General features: G+C 36.6%; 1 non-coding gene across 1 annotated transcript; it reads left to right on the top strand.

Annotated features, from left to right (window-relative positions):
- Positions 1-1,072: 1,072 nt before the first annotated feature.
- On the top strand, positions 1,073-1,180 carry LOC148568392 (small nucleolar RNA R71). The gene has a single exon (XR_015882619.1). It is a non-coding gene; the product is annotated as a small nucleolar RNA R71 (small nucleolar RNA).
- The last annotated feature ends 13,991 nt before the right edge of the window (positions 1,181-15,171 follow it).

Genomic DNA, 15,171 nt, shown 5'->3' with positions numbered 1-15,171 from the left:
TTGATGAGCAATGGGGGTTCATCCTCCCAAGTCTCATTACCAAATAACTTGGCATTTAGCTTCATGATTGCTCCAAGGTACTTAGCAACTTGTTCTTCAGTAACATCTTCATCCTCTTCAGGGGAAGAATACTCATCAGAGCTCATGAATAGTAGAAGTAGATTCAATGAAATCTCTATGGCCTTAGTGTGAGCCTCAGATTCCCATGGTTCCTCATTAGGGAACTCCATGGAGGCCAGTGGACGTCTATTGAGGTCTTCCTAAGTGGCGATCAGTGCCTCTTCCTCCTCTCCAGGTTCGGCCGTATGGGTTATGGTGATGGCCTTGCACTCTCCTTTTGGATTCTCTTCTGTATTGCTTGAAAGAGCACTAGGAGGGAGTTCAGTAACTTTTTTGCTCAGCTGACCTACTTGTGCCTCCAAATTTCTAATGGAGGACCTTGTTTCAGTCATGAAAATTTGAGTAGTTTTAATTAGATCAGAGATTACAGTTGCCAATTCAGAGTGGTTCTGCTTAGAATTCTCTGTCTGTTGCTGAGAAGATGATGGAAAAGGTTTGCTATTGCTAAACCTATTTCTTCCACCATTATTGTTGTTGAAGCCTTGTTGAGGCCTCTGTTGATCCTTCCATGAGATGTTTGGATGATTTCTCCATGAAGGATTATAGGTGTTTCCATAGGGTTCTCCCATGTAATTCACCTCTTCCATTGCTGGGTTCTCAGGATCATAAGCATCTTCTTCAGATGAGGCTTCTTTGGTACTGCTTATTGCTGCTTGCATTCCAGACAGACTCTGAGAAATCATATTGACTTGTTGAGTCAATATTTTGTTCTGAGCCAATATGGCATTCAGAGTATCAATTTCAAGAACTCCTTTCTTTTTATTTGTCCCATTATTCATAGGATTCATTTAGAAGTGTACATGAATTGGTTATTTGCAACCATTTCAATGAGTTCCTGAGCTTCTGCAGGCGTCTTCTTCAGATGAAGAGATCCTCCAGCAGAGCTGTCCAATGACATCTTGGACAGTTCAGATAGACCATCATAGAAAATACCTATGATGCTCCATTCTGAAAGCATGTCAGAAGGACACCTTCTGATTAATTGCTTGTATCTTTCCCAGGCTTCATAGAGGGATTCACCTTCCTTCTGTCTGAAGGTTTGGACTTTCACTCTAAGCTTGCTCAATTTTTGAGGTGGAAAGAACTTTGCCAAGAAGGCATTGACTAGCTTTTTCCAAGACTTCAGGCTTTCTTTAGGTTATGAATCCAACCATGTTCTAGCTCTGTCTTTTACAGCAAAGGGAAAAAGCATAAGCTTGTAGACCTCAGGATCAACCCCATTGGTCTTGACAGTGTCACAGATTTGCAAGAATTCAGCTAAGAACTGATGAGGATCTTCCAATGGAAGTCCATGAAACTTGCAATTCTATTGCATTAGAGAAACTAATTGAGGCTTAAGCTCAAATTCGTTTGCTCCAATGGCAGGGATTGAGATGTTTCTCCCATAGAAGTCAGGAGTAGGTACAGTAAAGTCACCAAGCACCTTCCTTGCATTGTTGGCATTGTTGTTATTTTTAGCTGCCATGGCTTCTTCTTGTTTGAAAAGTTCTGTTAGGTCCTCTATAGAGAGTTGTACTTTAGCTTCTCTTAGCTTTCTCTTCAAGGTCCTTTCAGGTTCAGGATCAGCTTCAACAAGAATGCCTTTGTCCTTGCTCCTGCTCATATGAGAAGAGAGGAGAAGAAAATATGGAATCCTCTATGTCACAGTATAGAGATTCCTTGAGGTGTCAGAGGAAAATAAAAATAGAAGGATGAGGTAGAGAAGAGAGAATTCGAACTTATCAAGAGAGATAGAGTTCGAATTGTTAATAATGGAGGGGTGTTAGTCCTTTAAATAGGAGGATTTGAGAAGAGGGGAAGAATCTCCGAAAATAAAGTAAAAGAATTTTGAAATAATTAAAAGAAATTTGAAATTTTGATTGATGATTTTCGAAAATTAAGATTGGGAAAGAAATTAAATGATTTTCGAAAAAGATTTTGAAATTAGAAATCAAAAAGATATGATTGAAACTTAATTTTGAAAAAGATGTGATTGAAAAGATATGATTGAGAAGATATGATTAAAAAAAGGAAAGTTTTAAAATTAAATTTGATTACTTGTCTAACAAGAAATTAAAAGATATGATTCTAGAATTTAAAATATGATCCTTTCTTAATAGGCAAGTAACAACTAGAAAATTTTGAATTAAATCATTAATTGTAACAAATATTTTCGAAAATAGTAATAAATAGAAAAATTGAAAAGAAATTGATTTTGAAAGGATATAATTGAAAAGATATGATTTGAAAAAGATTTGATTTTGAAAAATTATGAAAACTTGAAAAAGATTTGAATTAAAAACAAAATCTTCCCTCTAGTGTCATCCTGGCATTAAACACCCAGAATGGCATCCATTCTGGCGTTTAACACCCAAAATCCTACCTTTTTGGGTGTTTAATGCCCAGCCAGGTACCCTGGCTGGCGTTTAAACGACAGTTTTCCTTCTTCACTGGGCGTTTTGAACGCCCAGCTTTTTCTGTGTAATTCCTCTGCTGAATGTTCTGAATCTTCAATTCTCTGTGTTATTGACTTGAAAAGACAATTTTGAAAGGTTTTTTTGAATTTTTAATGATGAGAAACAATAAAAATGCAACTAAGATCAAATAAACAATGCATGCAAGACACCAAACTTAGAAGTTTGTATACTAAGGACTATAACAACAACAAAAGACACAAAATAAAAGAAATTAAAGATCAGAGCACTGAAATCATCAAGAACATCTTGAAGATCAATGAAGAATATAATGCATATATTCGAAAAATGCAAGAAGAATAAAGACATGCAATTGACACCAAACTTAAAAATTGATACTAGACTCAAACAAGAAACATAAAATATTTTTAATTTTTATGGTTTTATAAATTTTTTTTTGTGATTTTTCGAAAATTGAGTGGAAAAGAAAATAAAGGGATTCAAAATTTTTAATAAGAGTTCAAGGAATCATTGCAATGCTAGTCTAAGACTCCGGTTCAGGAATTAGACATGGCTTACTAGCCAACCAAGTTTTCAATGAAAGCTCCGGTCCAAAACACTAGACATGGCCAATGGCCAGCCAAGCTTTAGCAGATCATTGCTCACAACAGCAAAATTGATAGAAATCAACAAGCTCTTGTGATGATAAGTTGAAACCTCAGTCCAATAAGATTAGACATGGCTTCACAGCCAGCCAGACTTCAACAGATCATCATAAAACTCTAGAATTCATTCTTAAAAACTCTGAAGAATAAAATAGAAAAAAAAAATTTGTATTTTTGAAAAATTTTTCGAAAAAAAAATAAAAAGTAAAAATAAAATTACCTAATCTAAGCAACAAGATGAACCGTCAGTTGTCCAAACTCGAACAATCCCCGGCAATGGCGCCAAAAACGTGGTGCACGAAATTGCGATCATCAACAATAGCGTCAAAGACTTGGAGCTCTCAAACATGAATCACACTTTGTCACCATTCCGCACAACTAACCAGCAAGTACACTGGGTCATCCAAGTAATACCTTACGTGAATAAGGGTCGATCCCACGGAGACTGTCGGCTTGAAGCAAGCTATGGTAATCTTGTAAATCTCAGTCAGGCAGATTCAAATGGTTACGGAGAATTGATAATTAAAAGATAAACATAAAATAAAGATAGAGATAGAGATAGAGATACTTATGTAATTCATTGGTAAGAATTTCAGATAAGCGTATGAAGATGCTTTGTTCCTCTTGAACCTCTGTTTTTCTATTGCCTTCATCCAATCATTCATACTCCCTTCCATGGCAAGCTTTATGTTGGGCATCACCGCTGTCAATGGCTACTTCCCGTCCTCTCAGTGAAAATGTTCCAAATGCGCTGTCACCGCACGGCTAATCATCTGTCAGTTCTCGATCATGATGGAATAGGATCCATTGATCCTTTTGCGTCTGTCACACGCCCAACACTCGCGAGTTTGAAGCTCATCACAGTTATCCCTTCCCAGATCCTATTCGGAATACCACAGACAAGGTTTAGACTTTCCGGATCTCAGGAATGGCCGCCAATTGATTCTAGCCTATACCACGAAGGTTCCAATCTTAGATTAGAAACCCAAGAGATACGCATTCAAGCCATTGCTAGTAGAAGAAAGGTTGTTATCAGGCACATGTTCATAGGTGAGAATGATGATGAGTGTCACGGATCATCACATTCATCAAGTTGAAGAATGAATGAATATCTTAGAGAAGAAGTAGGTGTGAAATGAATAGAAAAACAATAGTAATTGTATTAATTCATGAAGAACAGCAGAGCTCCACACCTTAATCTATGGTGTGTAGAAACTCCACTGTTGAAAATACATAAGTACAGGGTCTAGGCATGGCCGAATGGCCAGCCTCCCCAATCGTGGACATAAAGATCAAAAGGTATCCAAAGTATGTGTGTGTAAAGTGTAATAGCAAAAGGTCCTATTTATAGAAAACTAGTAGTCTAGGGTTACAGAAATAGGTAATTAATGCAGAAATCTTCTTCCGGGCCCACTTGGTGTGTGCTTGGGCTGAGCATTGAAGCTTCCATGTGTAGAGACTTTTCTTGGAGTTAAACGCCAGCTTTTGTGCCAATTTGGGCGTTTAACTCCAGCTTTTATGCCAGTTCTGGCGTTTTGACGCCAGAATTTCTATGCTAACTTGGAACGCCAGTTTAGGCCATCAAATCTTAAGCAAAGTATGGACTATTATATATTTCTGGAAAGCCCAGGATGTCCACTTTCCAACGCAATTGAGAGCGCGCCAATAGGTTTTCTGTAGCTCCAGAAAATTCACTTCGAGTGCAGGGAGGTCAGAATCCAACAGCATCTGCAGTCCTTTTTCAGCCTCTGAATCAGATTTTTGCTCAGGTCCCTCAATTTCTGCCAGAAAATACCTGAAATCACAAAAAAACACACAAACTCATAGTAAAGTCCAGAAAAGTAAATTTTAAATAAAATAAATATAAAAATATAATAAAAACTAACTAAAATATACTAAAAAGTGGAAGTTCATGAGGTCATATCTCTAGAACTCTACAAAGTGGCTTACAAAACCTTCACTTTAGCAAGGTTGGCCTTCCCTCATTTCATCTGTCACCTATGCAATTTAGCTGGAGTTGTCATAGGAGAAGACATCCTCACTAAAGAGGACAAGCCCATCACTAAAAAGAGGATGGAGCAAATGAGAGAGCCCACTTATGGACCTCAACAAGAGCATGAGGAAGTCCCTCATCAAGAAATTCCTGAGATGCCTCAAGGGATGCATTTTCCTCCACAAAACTATTGGGAGCAAATCAATACCTCCCTAGGAGAATTGAGTTCCAACATGGGACAACTAAGGATGGAGCACTAAGAGCACTCCATTATTCTCCATGAAATTAGAGGGGATCAAATAGCCATGAGGGAAGAGCATCAAAGGAAAGGAAGAGACATAGAGGAGCTCAAGCGTTCCATTGGATCTTCAAGAGGAATAACTAGCCGCCATCACTAAGGTGGACCCATTCTTTAATTTCCTTGTTCTTTATTTTCTGTTTTTCGTTTCCTATGCCTTATGTTTTATTTATGTTTGTGTCTTTATTACATGATCATTAGTGTCTAGTGTCTATGTCTTAAAGCTATGAATGTCCTATGAATCCATCACCTTTCTTAAATGAAAAATGTTTTCTAAAAAAGAAAGAGAAATACATGAATTTTGAATTTTAAAATAGTTTAATTATTTTGATGTAGTGGCAATACTTTTTGTTTTTCTGAATAAATGCTTGAACAGTGCATATTTTTGAATTTGTTGTTTATGATGTTAAAATTGTTGGCTCTTAAAAGAATAATAAAAAAAGAAAAATGTTATTGATAATCCAAAATATCATAAAATTGATTCTTGAAGCAAGAAAAAGCAGTGAAAAAGTTTGCAGAAAAAAAAGTGGCGAAAAAAATAAAGAAAAAAAAAAGAGAAAAGAAAGAAAAAGAAAAAGTAAGCAGAAAAAGCCAGTAACCCTTTAAACCAAAAGGCAAGGGTAGAAAAAGGATCCAAGACTTTGAGCATTAATGGATAGGAGGGCCTAAAGGAATAAAATCCTGGCCTAAGCGGCTAAACCAAGCTGTCCCTAACCATGTGCTTCTGGCGTGAAGGTGTCAAGTGAAAAGCTTGAGACTGAGCAGTTAATGTCGTGGTCCAAAGCAAAAAGAGTGTGCTTAAGAGCTCTGGACACCTCTAACTGGGGACTCTAGCAAAGCTGAGTCACAATCTGAAAAGGTTCACCTAGTCATGTGTCTGTGGCATTTATGTATCTGGTGGTAATACTGGAAAACAAAATGCTTAGGGTCACAGCCAAGACTCATTAAGTAACTGTGTTCAAGAATCAACATACTGAACTAGGAGAATCAATAACACTATCTGAATTCTGAGTTCCTATAGATGCCAATCATTCTGAACTTCAAAGGATAAAGTGAGATGCCAAAACTGTTCAGAAGCAAAAAGCTAATGGCCCCGCTCATCTAATTAAGACTGATCTTCATAGATGTTTTCGAAATTTATTGTATATTCTTTTCTTTTTATCCTATTTTGTTTTTATTTGCTTGGGGACAAGCAACAATTTAAGTTTGGTGTTGTGATGAGCGAATAGTTTATATGCTTTTTGGCATTATTTTTACATAGTTTTTAGTATGATTTAGTTAGTTTTTAGTATATAATTATTCGTTTTTAAATAAAAATCACATTTCTGGACTTTACTATGAGTTTATGTGTTTTTATGTGATTTCAGGTTTTTTCTGGCTGAAATTGAGGGACCTGAGCAAAAATCTGATTCAAAGGCTGAAAAAGGACTGCAGATGCTGTTGGATTCTGACCTCCTTGCACTCAAAGTGGATTTTCTGGAGCTACAGAAGCCCAATTGGCGCGTTCTCAATTGCATTGGAAAGTAGGCATCCTGGACTTTCCAACAATATATAATAGTCTATACTTTGTCCGAGATTTGATGGCCCAAACTGGCACCAGAATTGGAGTTAAATGCCCAAACTGGCACCAAAGCTGGCGTTTAACTCCAGGAATAGCCTAAGCACGAAAAAGCTTCAATGCTCAGCCCAAGCACACACCAAGTAGACCCCGGAAGTGGATTTCTACATCTTCACTTATTTTTGTAAACCCTAGGCCATTAGTTCATTATAAATAGGACCTTTTACTAATGTATTCGTATGCTATCATAGACTATCATCTTTTCACGTTTGGAGGCTGGCCTCACGGCCATACCTCGACCTCATTTCACTTATGTATTTTCTGCGGTGGAGTTTCTACACCCCATAGATTAAGGTGTGGAGCTCTGCTGTTCTTCATGAATTAATACAAGTACTATTGTTTTTCTCCTCAATTCACGCCTACTTCTTCTCTAAGATATCCACTCGCACTTCAACATGATGAATGTGATGATCCGTGACACTCATCAGCATTCTCACCTATGAGCACGTGCTTGACAACTACGTCCGTTCTATCTGCAATAGCTTGAGTGCATATCTCTTGGGTTTCTAATCTAAGATTAGAACCTTCGTGGTATAGGCTAGAATTATTGGCAGCCATTCCTGGAATCTGGAAAGTCTAAACCTTGTCTATGGTATTCTGAGTAGGATCTGGGAAGGGATAACTATGACGAACTTCAAACCTGCGAATGTGGGGCGCAAGTGACAGTGTGCAAAAGGACAACGGTCCTATTCCGACGCTAGCGGGAACCGACAGATGATTAGCCGTGCGGTGACAGTGCATATGGATTTGTTTACATCCGAGAGGATTATACAGCTTGCCATGGAAGGAGGTAACGCATGGTTGGAAGAAGGCAATAGGAAAGCAGAGGTTCAGAAGCAACAAAGCATCTCCATACGCTTATCTGAAATTCCCACCAATGAATTACACAAGTATTTCTATCCTATTTTATATTTTATTTATCTTTTAATTATCAAAATCCCATAACCATTTTAATCCACCTGATTGAGATTTACAAGATGACCATAGCTTGCTTCAAGCCGACAATCTCCGTGGGATCGACCCTTACTCACGTAAGGTATTACTTGGACGACCTAATGCACTTGCTGGTTAGTTGCATCGGAGTTGTGAAGAAGTGTTGAAATCACTATTTCGCCTTACCAAGTTTTTAAATCACAATTTCGTGTACCAAGTTTTTGGCGCCGTTGCTGGGGATTGTTCGAGTTTGGACAACTGACGGTTCATCTTGTTGCTCAGATTAGGTAATTTTATTTTATTTTTAAGATTTTATTTTCGAAAAAAAAAGAAAATTTCAAAAAAAAAATAAATTATTCTATGTTCTTCAGAATTTTTAAGAATGAATTCTAGAGTTTCAGATGATGCTTTTATCATCACAGGAGCTAATTGATTCCCATCAATTTGGCTGTTGTATGTAATGTCCTGCTGAAGCTTGGCTAGCCATGTCTAATCCTTTTAGACTGAAGCTTTAGACTAACATTGCATGATTCCTGGAATTCATATTAAAAAAATTTTGAATTTATTTTTTTTCTTTTTCCAAATAATTTTTGAGAAATACAAAAAAAATTTCATAAAATCATAAAAACAAAAAATTTTGTGTTTCTTGTTTGAGTCTAGTGTCACATTTTAAGTTTGGTGTCTTGTATATTTGTAATTTTCTTGTATTTTTCTAAAATATATGCAAATTGTTCTTCATTGATCTTCAAGTTATTCTTGTTGATTTTCTTGGGTCTGATCTTTAAATTCTCTTGATTTGTGTCTCTTGTTGTTTCTCATGTGCATTCTCAATTTGTTAGTTTCTCTAATATGAAAATTTCTAAGTTTGGTGTCTTGCATGCATTGTTTGATCTTAGTTTTTTTTTATGATTAGTTTCATTTTGTTATTTTTCTCTCTCATCGTTAAAAATTCAAAAAATTTTCAAAATTATGTCTTTTCAAGTCAATAATACAGAGAATTGAAGATTCAGAAAATACAGCAGAGGAATTACAGAGAAAAGGCTGGGCGTTCAAAACGCCCAGTGAGGAAGGAAAACTGGTGTAGAAGCAATTGCAACACTCACTAATGATACTAAAACAATGATGAAGTTCCTCGAGAAGCATATCATCAGCAGGTTCGGTGTCCCTAGGATACTGATCAGTGATGGAGGCACTCATTTCTGCAATAAATAGCTTGACTCTGCTCTAATCCGATATGGAATTAACCACAAAGTGGCAACTCCATATCATCCATAGACAAATGGGTAGGCTGAAGTCTCAAATAGAGAACTAAAACGAATCTTGGAACGAACTGTGAGTACCCGTAGAAGGGATTGGGCAAGAAGTTTGGATGATGCTCTGTGGGCATACAGAACAGCATTCAAAACTCCTATAGGGACCTCTCTATACCAGCTTGTGTATGGAAAAGCCTGTCATCTGCCAGTGGAACTGGAACACAAAACCTACTGGGCAACCAGGTTCCTAAACCTTAATGATAAGGTAGCTGAAGAGAAAAGATTACTCCAGTTGAATGAGCTGGAGGAATTCAGACTCAATGCTTTCGAAAATGCTAAAATTTACAAGGAGAAAGCAAAAAGATGGCATGACAGAAAGCTGTCATCTAGAGTCTTTGAACCAGGACAAAAAGTTCTGTTGTTTAACTCTAGGCTCAGATTTTTCCCTGGGAAATTGAAATCCCAGTGGAAGGGACCATATGTGATTACAAGTGTGTCACCATATGGATATGTGGAGATTCAGGATATTGATTCTGACAAAAAGTTCATTGTTAATGGACAAAGAGTCAAACATTATCCTGAAGGCAATGTTGAGCAAGAGTGCTCAAGACTGAGACTAAATTAATAGCTTAGTAAAAGTCCAGCTAAAGACAGTAAAGAAGCGCTTGCTGGGAGGCAACCCAGCCATTATCAAAACTTAGATGTTTATAACAATTATATAAGTCCATTTAATGTTTTTATTCATGTTTGTTAATGCTTTTTAGTGAGCAAGTCAAGGAAATGAAGGTTCGGAACATAAAGCAGAGGAATCACAGGAAAAAATAGCTCACTGGCGTTAAAACGCCAATAAAGAGGCAATTTGGGCGTTAAACTCCAAAATGGCTACCATTCTGGGCGTTTAACGCCAATAAAGGTATCATTCTGGGTGTTAAATGCCAGAATAGGCAGCATTCTGGGCGTTTAACGCCAGAAATGGCAGCATTCTGGGTGTTCAAAAAAACGCCCAGTAAAGAAGGATTTCTGGCATTTAACGCCAGTCAGGGTACCTGGTTGGGCGTTGAACGCCAAAACAGCAAGGGGGAGGTAATTTCGTTTCCAATTCAAATTTTTTCAAATTTTCATGTTTTAATTCATAATTTTCTACATCAAAATATTGCATAAATTCATTTTTTTATTTCCATTCCCAAAAATTAATAATCTTATAAAATCTTTTTAATTCTTTTTCAATTTTTTTCAATTATTTTTCAAAACGTTTTTGAAAACTCATTTATCTTTTCAATTTCTTTTCAAATCTTGTTAATTCATTCATATTCTCTTTTATTTCTTAGATGCATAAACGAAAATTCAGATTTAACTTCCTCATATCCTTTTCAAATGTTTCATATTTTACAAATCATATCCTTTATCAATCATATCTTCCTATCTTATCTTTTTCAAAAATAATTCGAAACCCATTCCCTTCCTCCCTTCAAATACACATTCGGCCAACCCCTCTTCACCCATCATTCGAATCCGTCTCTCCATCTATTCATCTTATTTCTTTTTATTTTGCTTGAGGACAAGCAAATCTCTAAGTTTGGTGTGTTTTTTGTGATCCCTGAGCTAAAAGAAATGAATCTCATAGCTCCCAAAGGAAGACAAACCACTTCAAGAGGTAAGAAAGAAAGCAATCTAAAGCCACTTTGGATGCATGAGAATTTTTGCACCAAAGAACATGCAGACCATTACTTCAAAATTGTGTGCAGAAGATCGGTGATCCGGAAAGTTAGGTTCAATCTGAAAGAAGATGAATACCCGAAGATCCAAGAACATATTCTAAATAGGGGCTGGGAAGTCCTGGATGATCCTGAGATACATGTTGGAAGAAACATGAAACAGGAATTCTATGCAAATCTGTGGATGATGGATGACGAGAGAATTTTTGCTAGTAAAGAAATTCACAAATAAATTCCCGTTGTAAGTATAGTTTCTAAACCAACTAAAATCCTTTCATACAAAAATTTGGTTGTCACAAGTAACAAAACCCAATAAAATTTATAACCGAAGTATTTGAACCTCGGGTCGTCTCTCAAGGAATTGCAGGGAAGTATGATTTATTATTGGTTATAGAAAAAGGTATATTTTTGGGTTTTTGGAATAAGGAACAAGTAATTTAAATGACAAGAAAAATAAATTAATAATAAAGTAAATTAATTATCATGAAAACCATTGCAAGGTATGAGAACTGGAAATCCCATTCTAGTTATCGTTATCAGGTGTGATGAAAATTGTTTATTGCTCCCACTTAGTTAACCCTTACTAAATAAAGGAAAGTCAAGTGGACTAATTAATTTGATTCCTCAAGTCCTAGTCAACTCCTGTGGAAAGACTAGCTTTAGAGGGATCCAAAACAATCAGCAAATTCCAATTTCCAATCAACAGCTGAGTTTGACAACTCAAATGTCACCAATTACTCAACCAAAGCAAAGGGGAAAAAATCTAAATTATTTATATCATAAATAAAAGAAAGCAATCATAAATCTGAAATACCTCAAATAGCATTAAATATAAATTCAAATCTAACATTGGAATTCATAAATCAAATTGGGAAAATAAATAATTAAAGTAATAGAATAAATAAAAGTAGAAGAGAACATAAATTAAAGGAACATTGAACCTGGAATATAGAAGAAGTAATCCTAAAACTAAGAGAAATCCTAAATCCTAAAACCTAAGAGAGAGAAGAGAGCCTTTCTCTCTAGAATCTACATCTAAAACCTAAAATTGTGAATATGAAAGTTGTCTTTCTGTTGTGTGAATGAATGGATTGATTGCCCCACTTTATAGCCTCTAATCTGTGTTTTTTGGGCCGAAAACTGGGTTAAAAATAACCCAGGGGCAATTTCTGGTACGTACAGGTCGCTGCAGAGCCACGCGTACGTGTCGTCCACGCGTTCGCGCGGATTGCATTTTTTCCAGGTCACACGTCCGCGTGATCCACGCATGCGCATTTCCTATCTTCAGGGCAGCTATAACAAATTATATAGTTTTGCGAAGCCCCGAATGTTAGCTTTCCAACGCAACTGGAACCATCTCATTTGGACCTCTGTAGCTCAAGTTATGGTCTATTTAGTACCAAGAGGTCAGGCTGGACAGCTTTAGCAGTTCCTTCAGTTTCTTGTATTCCTTCCACTTTTGCATGCTTCCTTTCCATTCTTTAAGCCATTCCTGCACTGTAATCTCTGAAAATAATTAACACACATATCACGGCATCGAATGGTAATAAGAGAGGATTAAACATAGGAAATTTAAGGCCAAAGAAACATGTTTTCAATCATAGCACAAAATCAGGAAGGAAAACGTAAAACATGCGATTTCTATGAATAAGCGTGAGTATAATGGATGTAAAACCACTCAATTTAGCATAATATAAACCATAAAATAGTGGTTTATCAACGGATAAGCAAAGACTAGAGGGAACTACTTTCCACTCCTTTCGAACCATGGTCAGAGGGAAGATTATTTACTTCCACTTTGACAAGGTGAGAAAAGTTCTCAAGCTTCCTCAACTACAAGATGATCCGGAATCCTTTAATAGGAGAATGGCCAAAGATAAAAGGCTAGATCAAGTTCTAGAGGACATATGCCTCCCTGGAACCGAGTGGATTACCAATACAAAAGGTGTCCCAAACCAGCTAAAGAGAGGAGATCTCAAACCAGTTGCTAGAGGTTGGGTGGATTTCATTGGTTGTTCTATACTCTCAACCAGCAACCATTATGAAGTCACTGTCAAGAGAGCAGTGATGATTCACTGTATTATGCTAGGAAAGGAAGTAGAGATTCATCAGCTGATCCCTGGTGAAATTTACATATTTGCAAACAAGGAATCCACTGATGCTAAATTGGCTTACCCAAGCTTGATCAGTTTGTTATGTAATGATGCGGGGGTGCAGATAGGCGTGGATGAATATATCCCAGTTGAATGCCCAATCACTAAAAAGGTTATGGATGGACCTTAAGTTCAAGACAACTCCATCAAGAGGAGGGCGCATGTGCTCCTCCCAGAAATTCCTCAATTTGAATATTGGACCCGCTTAGAAGCATCTGTCACCAAGCTGCAAGAAGCTATGGATCAACTCAAAGAAGAGCAATAGAATCAAAATAACATGCTCCGCAAACTGCTCAAAGAACAAGAGAAACAAGGGCGTGAGATACAGGAGCTAAATCGCCAGAAGCTACCCCTTGAAGAGCTAGACGTCCCACAAATTGAAGGAGCAAGTATCTCTCAAAATAAAGGTTATTGAGTCCTAACTCTATGATAACTTTTGTCATTAGAGACCTATTTTAAGAGTTACATGAGCATTAGTATTAGAGTCATTTATTTTTATGTCTTTAATTTCCTTTCTTTTATTGTCATTTGTCTGCTTTTATGTTTAGTTTCTGTCTTGTTTTTATTTTTATTACATGATTATTAGTGTTTAGTGTCTATGTCTTAAAGCTATGAATGATTCCATGAATCCCTCACCTTTTTTAAAAGAAAAATGTTTTTATTTGCAAAAGAACAAGAAGTGCATAATTTTGAAATTTATCTTGAAATTAGTTTAATTATTTTGATGTGGTGACAATACTTCTTATTTTCTGAATAAATGCTTGAACAATGCATATTTTTATAGTGAAGTTTATGAATGTTAAAATTGTTGGCTCTTGAAAGATGAATGAAAAAGAAGAGAAATATTATTGATAATCTGAAAAATCATAAAATTGATTCTTGAAGCAAGAAAAAGCAGTGAAAAACAAAGCTTGCGAAAAAAAAGGAGAAAAATCAAGCAAAAAAAGTTAATAACTCTTTAAACTAAAAGGCAAGGGTAAAAAGGATCCAAGGCTTTGAGCATTAATGGATAGGAGGGCCCAAAGGAATAAAATCCTGGCCTAAGCGGCTAAATCAAGCTGTCCCTAACCATGTGCTTGTGTCATGAAGGTCCAAGTGAAAAGCTTGAGACTGAGTGGTTAAAGTCGTGGTCCAAAGTAAAAAGAGTGTGCTTAAGAGCTCTGGGCACCTCTAACTGGGGACTCTAGCAAAGCTGAGTCACAATCTAAAAAGGTTCACCTAGTCATGTGTCTGTGGAATTTATGTATCCGGTGGTAATACTGGAAAACAAAATGCTTAGGGTCACGACCAAGACTCATAAGTAGCTGTGTACAAGAATCAACATACTGAACTAGGAGAATCAATAACACTAACTGAATTTTGAGTTTCTATGAATGCCAATCATTCTGAACTTCAAAGGATAAAGTAAGATGCCAAAACTGTTCAGAAGCAAAAAGCTACTAGTCCCGCTCATCTAATTGAAACTAATATTCATTAATATTTTTGAAATTTATTGTATATTCTCTTCTTTTTATCCTATCTTGTTTTTAGTTTCTTGGGGACAAGCAACAATTTAAGTTTGGTGTTGTGATAAGCAGATAATTTTACCTTTTTTTGCATTATTTTTAGGTAGTTTTTAGCATGTTTTAGTTACTTTTTATTATATTCTTATTGGTTTTTATGCAAAAATTACATTTCTGGACTTTAATATGAGTTTGTGTGTTTTTCTGTAATTTCTGATATTTTCTGGATGAAATTGAGGGACCTGAGCAAAAATCTGATTCAGAGGCTGAAAAAGGACTGCAGATGCTGTTGGATTCTGACCCTCCTGCACTCAAAGTGGATTTTCTGGAGCTACAGAAGCCCAATTGGCGCGCGCTCAATTGCGTTGGAAAGTAGACATCTTTGGCTTTCCAGCAATATATAATAGTCTATACTTTGCCCGAGATTTGATGGCCCAAACTGGTGTTAAACTCCAGCCAGAGACCTTTTTTCTGGAGTAAAACGCCAGAACTGGCACCAAAACTGGAGTTAAACGCCCAAAATGGCAC

This window comes from Arachis ipaensis, chromosome B4 (genome assembly GCF_059453495.1).
Source record: "Arachis ipaensis isolate K30076 ecotype BB chromosome B4, ASM5945349v1, whole genome shotgun sequence".
Classification (NCBI taxonomy): domain Eukaryota; kingdom Viridiplantae; phylum Streptophyta; class Magnoliopsida; order Fabales; family Fabaceae; genus Arachis; species Arachis ipaensis.
The sequence above is the reverse complement of the archived record's forward strand: the minus strand, read 5'-3'. Positions and strand labels throughout refer to the sequence as shown.